Below are 11,309 nucleotides of genomic sequence, written 5' to 3'. Positions count from 1 at the left end.
GGACACCACAACCCTTTGTTTCCTATGGAAACCACCAAACCTACCCTGAATGGGTCGGATGCCAAAAAATTACGGGCCACCAGGTACCCAACCATGTGACAGGCCATCCCACTATCTAGAGTTGCAAATTATTGCCTCAAGTGGGGATTATTGAACCTACGCCATATTTGGTCAAGCTTCCACATGGCAGTGTCCCAGCTTCTAAGGTATCAGCTGGTGAGCTACTGCTACATACATTGGTAGGGTTTAGGGTTTAGTGTAGGGTATGTTTATGGTTTAGGATTTAGGTTTTAGGGTTAAGGTACGTGTTTAAGGGTTTATATATATGGTTTAGGGGTGTCTAACACTCGGTCTAATTGAACGCTTATCGGGTGATCGCCGATCTAAATAATGTTGATTCATATATTGATAATGTATTGTACGTACGGAAACAAATTAATATAGTATATGATAAACGATGTTCAATTAGGATCTATTATGATAGACGATGTTCAATTAGGTTAACCAACATGAACTTATATATATATATATATATATATATATATATATATATATATATATATATATATATATATATATATATATATATATATATATTGTCGATTCTTGAGACGCAAATTATATAAATTTTTTAAAAAATACATCTTTTGACTAATTAAATTAATCATGTGTACATTTATTCTATAAAGTTTATAAATTAATTATAGGTTAAAGCCACAAATTGGCTATATACTTTCTCAAATGTCCCGATGTCGCCCATATAACCATTTGCGTCCCACTGTTGTCTACAAACTTTCAAAAAATGTACCGATGTCGCCCACTGTACTTTTTTTACATGTAATAAAAACAATTGACGATGTGGCTTCTAATTAGTCATGACACGTCGGTGATACATCGGAACAAACCCTGAAAGTATATGGGCGACATCGGAACACAACTGAAAGTATATGGTCGACATCAGGACATATAAAATGAAAAAAATAAGTTAAATAAATAACTTTACCAGTTCAACAGGTAACCGGTAACGAAATGTTGACATTGGTACATTTTTTGAAAATTTGTAGACGACAGTGAGACGCAAATGTGTATATGGGCAACATCGGGACATTTGAGAATGTATATAGCTAATTTGTGGCTTTAACCCATTAATTATTAAGTATTGATAGTATCAAATACATTTAGTATAAGTTATATTATTTATTTTACTTATATTAACTTATAACTTATACTTATATTATTTTTTAGTTAAATATTACTAGTATTTATTTAATATTCCATAGATACGTAAATATATATGTAAGAAGTTATCCTCAATTAATTTTCACTAAAACGTACCCTCTCAACAGTACCGCCAATATCACGGATCACGAAACCAAATTTTGAAGCTGATCCAAATTTTTTCATTCCAAAATTATGATAAATTCAAAAAATTTTGGTTGATCCTGCCACACTAGTTTTAATCCATCCACACCAAAACAAATTAATTACCAATTTTACCCATTAAAAATAGTATGTTGACCTAATAGTAGTTTAAGGGTAAAATAGGAAGTTTGAATTATTTTGGTGTGGATGGATCAAATGCTAGTTTGGAAAGATCACCTCCCAAATTCAAAGGTGCCAAATCAATTTGGATCTAGCTAAAAGGTTTCTGAACAATTTTGTAACTCTTTTTTCACCAAAGAACTCAGGTATCTCTTTTTTCACCAAAGTACACAGGTATATCTCTTTTTCACAATATTGGGTTATTCGTATTTGATTTTCTTAACGTTTCTGAATAGATGTTATTCATATAATTGCGAAGTATTGTTCTTTACATTCTTTTTAGATTATGGCAATGGAAGGAAACAAAAAGACTTACCTTAGACCCTCTAAACAGGTTGATGCTACTACGATTAAAACAACCAAGACGAAGAAAACCAAACAGTTTGTTTCTCCCAATACCATGAGACATGCAACTTTAACATTTAAACGAGTTATTGTTAGTCCTAATGTCTCTAAAGTATTAACCTCAAAATCCCAGATGCAAAAGGGCCAAGCAAATGATACGAGGCCGAAGGTAAAAAAAAAAAGTAAAGTTCAAGATGGAACAAGGGGCAGATTTGGTGAGTTCATATTAAAACAGTCATCATTAATTCCACATTCAGTTGAATACTTTTGTTGTGTAACTTTTTGAAATTGCGGAGGATCTTGAAGATGAAAATACAGACGACAATTTTGAGTCCAAACCCAAGCGAGCTAGACATGATGAAGTTATACTAGGAAGACTTAGAGATAAGGAAATGGATACGGAGCTCGAAGATGAAGCAAACGATGAATACCAGGATAACATATATGACAATGGCTATTATGAAGATCTTAAAGAGCATCAACGACGACAAATTGAAGAAGGTTTATTTGTTCTATATTGCTTGATGCTTGATTCTTTTTATTATATTAAATAATGTATTCTAACTTTCATTTTCTTCTACTGTTATATGCATGCCAATTATGCGAGTAAAGAATTAAATGAGAATGATACAAGTTTCAGAGATGAGCATCAAACCTGACAAGAACAAGATGAATCAGGTTATTTTTTGTTTTTTTAATTTGGTTTGTTTATTTGATTTGTATTGTTGCTTGCTTAGTATATCAGTTGTAAATCAAGTGCACATATTTTTTAGCTAAAAAATTCGACAAAGTTAGAGGGCCGACAGTTATGCAAAAAATTTGGAAACAGAAGTCATCTGTTCGACTTCCTATTGTTGTTAATGAACATGGACAGCCAATTGGTCCTAACATTAGTCAACTCGCCCATTTTATTGGTCACTTATCGCGGAGTTACCATTATTGTCCAGTTTATACACCATGGAATAAAGTTAAATAAAAAACAGAAGCTGCTGAAGGAGTTAATGGTACATATATTTAAAATCTGTGTGATTATAAGCCTTTTTTTATTCTCATGTGATATAATTTTTCTTTTTGTAATTTGTAGTCAAAGTTTGATATTCCAACTTCTACTGATTCTTGGATACTCCTATCATTTGGGCACAAAATGAAAAATTGGAGGACGAGATTGAAGGACTATTACAATGACCCGTCTAAATCAATGGAGGTTTAATTTAAGTCACCACCTCTAGAACTCACCAAAAAACATTGGAGAAGACTTCTTGAATATTGGAGTATAGAAAATGTGATGGTATGAAATATTCTTACACATGGTGTATATTTTTTTATTTTGTTTTAGTTTCATATTAGGATATTTAATAGGTTTTCTTTTTCAGGAGATGAGCGTAAAAAATAAAGCCAATAGGGCTAACAGGAAGTTGCTGCAAGTGACGGAGAAAAAAAGTTTTGCAATAATTCTTGAAGAACTGAAGGTAATATCCTGGGAAATTATTTATATAGTATAGCTTTTGAATATACATCGTTAATAGTTACCTCAGTTTTACTCATTGCAGGCGAGTTTAGGAAGAGAACCAACTAGGGTAGATATGTTTAAGAAGTGTTTTTCAAATGGAAGTGGTGAATGTGAAGCTGCTCGTGAAATTGTAAGTAATTTTACAAAGACAATTATGTTGTATATGAAATAATTAAAAGTAGATAACTATAAACCACTTGTGATATTTTTATTTCTTTTGAAGTAGACTTTTAGTGACTTTCACTTTTGTGATATGTTCCTGCGCTTCAGTGGGTTATTTTATCTTTAAGTTAATTAGTTGTAGTTGACACTTCTAAGGGTAAGATAAAAAAGTGACAGATGTAAGGATGTTGATAATCTTCTAGCCAATTTATTTGAGGTGAATATTAATAGAGTCTTGAATTGATAGTGACCACATGTTTAAATATGCTACATGACATATTTTATATACCTGTTTAAATATTATGGTTTTTATGCAGGAATAAATGAAAAAACTTACTAAGAAAATGGGTGATGGTGCAACTGATGCACCTGGACCAGATGATGTTTATGCCAAGATAATGGGTCAACATAAATATGGTTCTACCGAAACGTATGGACTGGGTGTTCGCGCCAAAGATTTGTGGGGTGCACCTGGTCGATCAACTATTCGCAAAGAAAATGCTCAGCTGAAGTCCGAAAAAGCAGAACTTGCTAATGAAAATGTTAGGTTAAAAGCCCAGTTGGCGGAAAAGCAGAATGGTTTGGGTGTGCAAAATGATGTTTTGGTTGTTCATACTTCGGGAGTTCAACATTTAAAGGTATTTTTCAATTTAATAGCTTACAGTTTTTCTACCCTTTTAGCGCTCATAAATGGTTTTTTTTTAAACTAAATTTTAGGTGGGAGCCGAGGTTTTTATAAAAGGCATTGCAAACAATGAGAAGGGGGCAAGAGAATGGTTGAGGAGCCTGGATCTAAGAACGATTGTTTTTGAAATGCCCCATTCATATCGATTATAAACGATTCACAATAGTTGATTACATCGCGAGGTATTTGATCTCTATATGATATATTTTACAAACATTGCATTCGTTTTTAAAAAACAAACTTTCATCACATAGAAAGTTGACGGCATGCATACCATTTCATAATATATCCAACTATAATTGACTTAATAATATTCTTGATGAACTCAATGACTTGAATGCAACGTCTTTTGAAATATGTCATGAATGACTCCAAGTAATATCTTTAAAATGAGCAAATGCACAGCGGAAGATTTCTTTCAAACCTGAGAATAAACATGCTTAAAAGTGTCAACCAAAAGGTTGGTGAGTTCATTAGTTTATCATAATCAATCATTTCCATAATTTTAATAGACCACAAGATTTTCATTTCCATTTCTCAAAAATATACGTCCCATAAATAGAGACAAAGATCATTCATATGGATTGAACACCTGGTAATCGACCTTAACAAGATGCATATAGAATAACCCCATCATTCCGGGACAACTTCGGACATGATAAATTCGCCATCATTCTGGGACAACTTCGGACATGATAAATTCGCCATCATTCCGGGACAACTTCGGACATGATAAATTCGCCATCATTCCGGGACAACTTCGGACATGATAAATTCGAAGTACTAAAGAATCCGGTACTTTGAATGGGGCTCGTTGGGCCCAATAGATCTATCTTTAGGATTCGCGTCAATTAGGTGTCTGTTCCTTAATTCTTAGATTGCCAGACTAAAAAGGGAGATATTTGATTTCGATAATCCAACCATAGAATGTAGTTTTAAGTACTTGTGGCTATTTCGTCAAACATTTATAAAGCACCGCATGTATTCTCAGTCCCAAAAATATATATTGCAAAAGCATTTAAAAAGGGAGCAAATAAAACTCACAATACTGTATTTTGTTGCAAAAATACATATGACGATATTGAACAATCCAGGGTTGGCCTTGGATTCACGAACCTATATCATTTGTATATTTATTAATATACATAATGGAAATTGAACAAATATATATATATATATATATATATATATATATATATATATATATATATATATATATATATATATATATATATATAAATTTATTAGTTATATTCCTTTTTATATTAATAGTATATATATGTTTCATATATTCATTTTGTATATAAAAAATATTAATTTTTGTTATGTTATATGTATATAAATATATCATTTGTATATCAATAATAGTATTTATAATAATACCAAAATAATATTAATAGTGGTAAAAATGATAATAATTTTAATATTTAATATTATTAATAAGATAATAATGTTAATAATTCTATTAATGATAATATTAATGATATTAATGATAATAAATGTAAAAATATTAATTTACTGTTAATGATAGTTATGATAATGATCTTAGTAACTGCATAATAATACTCATGATAATATAAATAATAATACTTATAACGATAATAATCATAATAATGATTATGATACTTATAATGATAATTATAATATAATACTAATAATAATTATAATACTAGTAATAATAATAATAATAATAATAATATTAATAATAATAATAACCATAATATCTATAGTAATGATACTTTTACTAATAATAATAGTGATATTAATAATAATAATACTTATAATACTATTAATAATGATAATAATGGTAATAATAATTATAACTATGTTAATAATAATACTAATGCTTATAAATGAAATTAATACTAATATTTGATGAAAATAATAATAACATAATAAAATGATAATTTTAATCATTTTCATAATATTATCGGTATTCCTGATCTTTTATATACATATACTTCAATGCATCGTGTTAATATTTTTATAACCTTTTATATCCATATGCTCATCTTAGTATATTTATGATCATAATCATAACAAAGTAAGTTTCATTTTTATACAAATATCATTATGTTATTATTAAGGTTACGATTTATGATAATATTAATAACAATATTAATAGCAATAATAATAATGCTAATTAATGATAATAATGATAATAATAATAAAAATAATAATAATAATAATAATAATAATAATAATAATAATAATAATAATAATAATAATAATAATAATAATAATAATAATAATAATAATAATAATAATAATAATAATAATAATAATAATAATAATAATAAGAAACTAACTCACAAAGAGAGAGTTCCAAAAAAAATACTACCCTTGCCCAGGCTCGAACCCAGGACCTCCCGCTCACACAGAAACCCCCAAAACCACTACTTCATCCTCATTTTACTGATAGTAACACCCAACCTATTTATTTTTAACCTATTTTTTTCTGTTCGTTCTTCTTCCTACCTTTAATCGACCAAAAATAATTACTAACAAATCTAACTAATTCAAGGTTTCAATTATGATATAGAATCAAAACAGAAACGTTCAGTTGTAATTGTGTTGAATTAACAGAAAGAAGAAAAGAAATTTAAACATTCACATTATTAAGAAGAAAAGAAATTTAAACATTCACATGAACCTGAAACATCGAATTGTATTCGAATTTCGTGATGAACAAAAAGTTTAACTTTTTGTAAAATAACTTTGACTCCAAAATTCGCGTTTGATAGAAGGAATTGGAGCTTGAAAATTGGTAGGTAGTTTAACTAAATAATTCCTAACAACACTGCATTTTTACATTTTAAATAAAGAATCAGATTTTGAGTTTTTGAATTCGAGTTATGGCGAACAGAGGATAGTGGTTTTGTTTATAAAAATTTCTATTTTTTTTCTTCTGAATTAGTAGCAGATACAAGCATTATATGACCAATAAAGATGATGTTAATCAATAATTAGAGCAGTAAACTTATTTGTTATTTTGTGTGGGTGGTCGACAAGGAAATCGAATGCAGAGAAAAATAAAACATATCATATGTTGAAGGTTAACTGATTTCGCGTAAATTATTTGTCTCTTAATTTTATTTAATTATATATATATATATATATATATATATATATATATATATATATATATATATATATATATATATATATATATATATATATATATATATATATATATATATATATATATATATATATTACTAATAATAATACTATTAATATTATTAATAATAGTAGAAATACTAATAATAATTATAATAATTATAATAATTGTAGTAACAATGGTATTACTAATAGTTTTAATAATAATATTTGTAATTATACTAATGATAATATTTAATAACAATAATAATAGAAATGATAATGATATTATCAAAATAAAACCAATAATAATAAGACTAATGATAAAAGTAACAAAAATAATGATATTAATAATTTTAAATAAAAAGACAGTTTTTAGTATTCATAATAATAATAATGTTGGTCCCTTAATAACAACAGGAGTATTGTAGAGGGGGGAGGGGGGGGGTGAATACAATTCTTTTCTTAATTAACTAGTCAGTTAAACACGTTTAGTATTCTGTAGTAAATAAGATAGAGTCACAGGTAATTTTCAACGGTTATTCTTTATTGATTAAATCAGAAAGAATCACAACTATCCTTGGCGGAAATGATAGTTGGTTGATACAGATTACCTAGATTATAGCTAAGAGATAAACTAAAGCTATTACACGGTTTGGACTCTAACAGATAAACCCACACCACTAGTTTTTACAATAGTGGATACAACAATATATATAGTAGTTCTATTAACCGTGTAATTGATCTATTATCCACTGGTACATAGGATGTCTGTACTTGAGGGGACAATTGTGTAAGGAGGCGTGCTCCCTTTCTTTCCTCTTTAGTAGCTATTTGCAGGAACACCCCAATTCGGTTTGGCACCATTATTTGATTAAACAAATAGAATGTTGTGTTCCCTAGGTGTTGACAACAGATAACTTATGTCTGCACATAAGTTAAACTTCTGCATTCCCATGCGGTCTTGTAAGGTCACTTGTCAGCCGCCGACGCGTGTCCTTCTCTGTTCAACTTTGTCTTTGACTTCTGTTGAATAGTACATTTGATGTAGACCACTCAGGGAAACTTATCATGCTTGTAATGGAGCATGGCTGTCTTGTGTTGTATGCTGATATCCAGACTTACTGGTCCTTCATATGCTGAGTCACTTGATATTCTTGATTTGCTGGGTGCACATCCTGTGCTGATTCAAAGAATACATTTCTACCTTGTGCTGATAGACTAGGCAGCATACTAAACACTCGACACAGCTATATTAGCTGACTATACATAAACAAACTTGTGCTGGCTGCACATAACACTTTAGTGCAAATAAATATTGTTTTGTCATAATTAAATCCTTAATTATTTTGGGGACTCAACAATCTCCCCCTATTTGATGATGACAAAACCTATGACTTGAAGAGAAAACACTAAAGCCAGCACTTAGGGACCTAGTGAGAGTAGACAGTAAATTCGTCCCTTTAAGTTTATTTTGGGATCTTTTGCTGAGTTATCTATATCTTATAATTTGATATGATTTTGAAGATAAACTCACTTTACTTTCATTACATCAGATATATACAATAATTACAAGATAATTCGTAATGAAAAGTAAATTACAAAAGATACAAGTTAAGCACATAGGAGACTATCTATCTTTATCCCTTTCTCTTTCTCTTTCTTCATCAGATAGCTCCTCTTGTTTAATCTTCCAGGCTTCAGGGAACAGGAGAGGTAATTCAGCAAGGTCATAAACAGGGATGAAAGGAGATAGAACAATTCGGCTTCTCCCAGTTGGTCCTTCACCAGTAGGTTGCTTCCCTTTAGGCTTTTGAGCAAGAAATTCATCAACATCAACTACTGGTGCATTCCCAAACTTAGTTGCCTTCTTGAACAGCTGTTGGAGTTCAGTCTTAAGAGCACTCTTGATAGCACTCTCACCTTTACCAATGAAATACTCCAAGATTTCTATCCATTCACTGAATCCAAGAGTTCTTAAGTCATCAAAACTAATCCTTTCTTGAACATTGTTATCCCTGACAACATTGAAAGCCCTTTTTGTCCCTCTGTTTACCTTGATAATTCTGCAGGGATTAGATCTTCTATTCATCACATTACCATACCTGCTCTTATAATAAGTATCAGGAAACTCAATATTGTGATCAGGTACTACAGGAGCAGTGGTAGGTACTTTCTCAGCAGCTTCTATCTTATCAAAAACCGTATCCTGTTCTTTGACAATGGCTCTGGCTAGTTTGAGGGACTCAGCCTGTTGCTTTCTGTCAGCAGCCAATCTATCTTCAATATCCTGAAGCCTTGATCGTTCAGCAAGTTCAGCATCAGCAGCTTCTCTGGCTTCCCTTTCAGCAGCTAAACCCAACAGATAATCATCATAAGAAATGTTCAGGGATCTTACTGCTTCAACCATCTTTCTACCCTCTTCAGTACTAAGGGCAGCACAATACTCCCTTATATCCATACCCAGCTGGAGAGCATCTTCAAAATGAATTCTTTCATCAGTACACCCTAATGTCAATGCCAGAGGTTAGTGCAGCAATATAGTGTGGCTGATCAAGAGGATGATGCAGCAGCCTGACTTGACGAATTCTTTCATTAAGCTCAATTTGTCTTTGTTCAATCAACTCTGGAACAGTGATCTGAAGTCTGTAGGCTTCTCTTTCATCTGGGTTCATTTTTCTGATGTTCGGCTCACCATGGGTTACTGAGTCATCTTCCCAAGTGATATGTTTGTCATGAACCCTTGGGGAAGATGGAGGATACATAGATGATTCATAGCTGCCAGATGAACTAACCGGATGCTGATTGACCCGGTTATCCTGTGTTCTGTCAAAGTAAGCTAGAATCTGGGGAGGAAGAGGAGATAGTACAAATGTTTGGCCGTCTCTTCCCCAGACTGTGAAGTCAGCAGGATCAACCGTTTCATCATCTACTTGTTTATCACCCAGCTCAACTGACTTTGTTGGGTCTTCAACACTTGTACTACCCAGCAGCACACTTCTGGCTGGGTCTTCTATTACAGCACTCCATGCTGTGTCTTCAATGCCAGCTGACTGATTAGTATCAGCTGGCTCAACCACTTCAGTACCTTCTTCAGCTGCCTCGAATAGGGGTCCTTTCCTCAGGGGCTGATTGTCCCTAGGAGCAGATTTCACCCTGTGTTTGTCAATAGGCCTGGGTTCAGCTGATGGTTCTTGTGTCGATACTGGTTGAATAGGAGGCAGGTAAGGAACAATAGTAAGATGCTCCCCCTGACTAATAACATCATCATCATCAAGGATGATTGTTTCTGTTGGCTGTGTTTGTTGTGTAGTTGGCTGAGCAGCAGATGCTGGTTGAGGAGTAGAGCTGGCTTCTAACATAGCATCAACCCATTTCATGAAAATATCAGCTCTAACTCCACCAGTTGACTCAATAGAATCAAGGTAATCCTTCATCTCAGCAGGAGTCATGTTCCTGATTCTTTCTGCTCTCTGTGCATACAGCTTTGCCCTCTGTTTGTCGTATTTGACCATGAACTTGGCATTTCTTTTTCTTGCGTCTTTTCTGTGTTTATCAAAGGCAGTCAGGTCATCATCGATTGCCATTGCTTTTGGACTCAGCCATCTTCTGTGCATAATCTTACGACGTTTAAGTTCAGCAAAGGCCTCAAACTTGGCATTGAAGGCATCATCTAGTTCCTGCTGTCGCTTTTGATGTCTCTCTAACTTCCTCTTCATTTTACGTTCAATAGATTGAGACAGCACAAAAGCTTCAGCTACAGCCATATCAGAAACATCACTGGGCTTACTGCCAGAACCAATATCATCCACTGGTGTGGCAGACACACTGGGTTGAGTACCACCAGTTGCCTGTGCACCACCAGCTTCAGTATGAGCGTTGCTGGGCTTAGGGCCAGTATCTTGACCATCACCATCACCATCTCCATCTCTCCTGGGGTGTTTAGGAGCCTTTTCATGTTCATGC

This window comes from Rutidosis leptorrhynchoides, chromosome 3, assembly GCF_046630445.1.
Source record: "Rutidosis leptorrhynchoides isolate AG116_Rl617_1_P2 chromosome 3, CSIRO_AGI_Rlap_v1, whole genome shotgun sequence".
NCBI classification, from domain to species: Eukaryota; Viridiplantae; Streptophyta; class Magnoliopsida; order Asterales; family Asteraceae; genus Rutidosis; species Rutidosis leptorrhynchoides.
The sequence above is the reverse complement of the archived record's forward strand: the minus strand, read 5'-3'. Positions refer to the sequence as shown.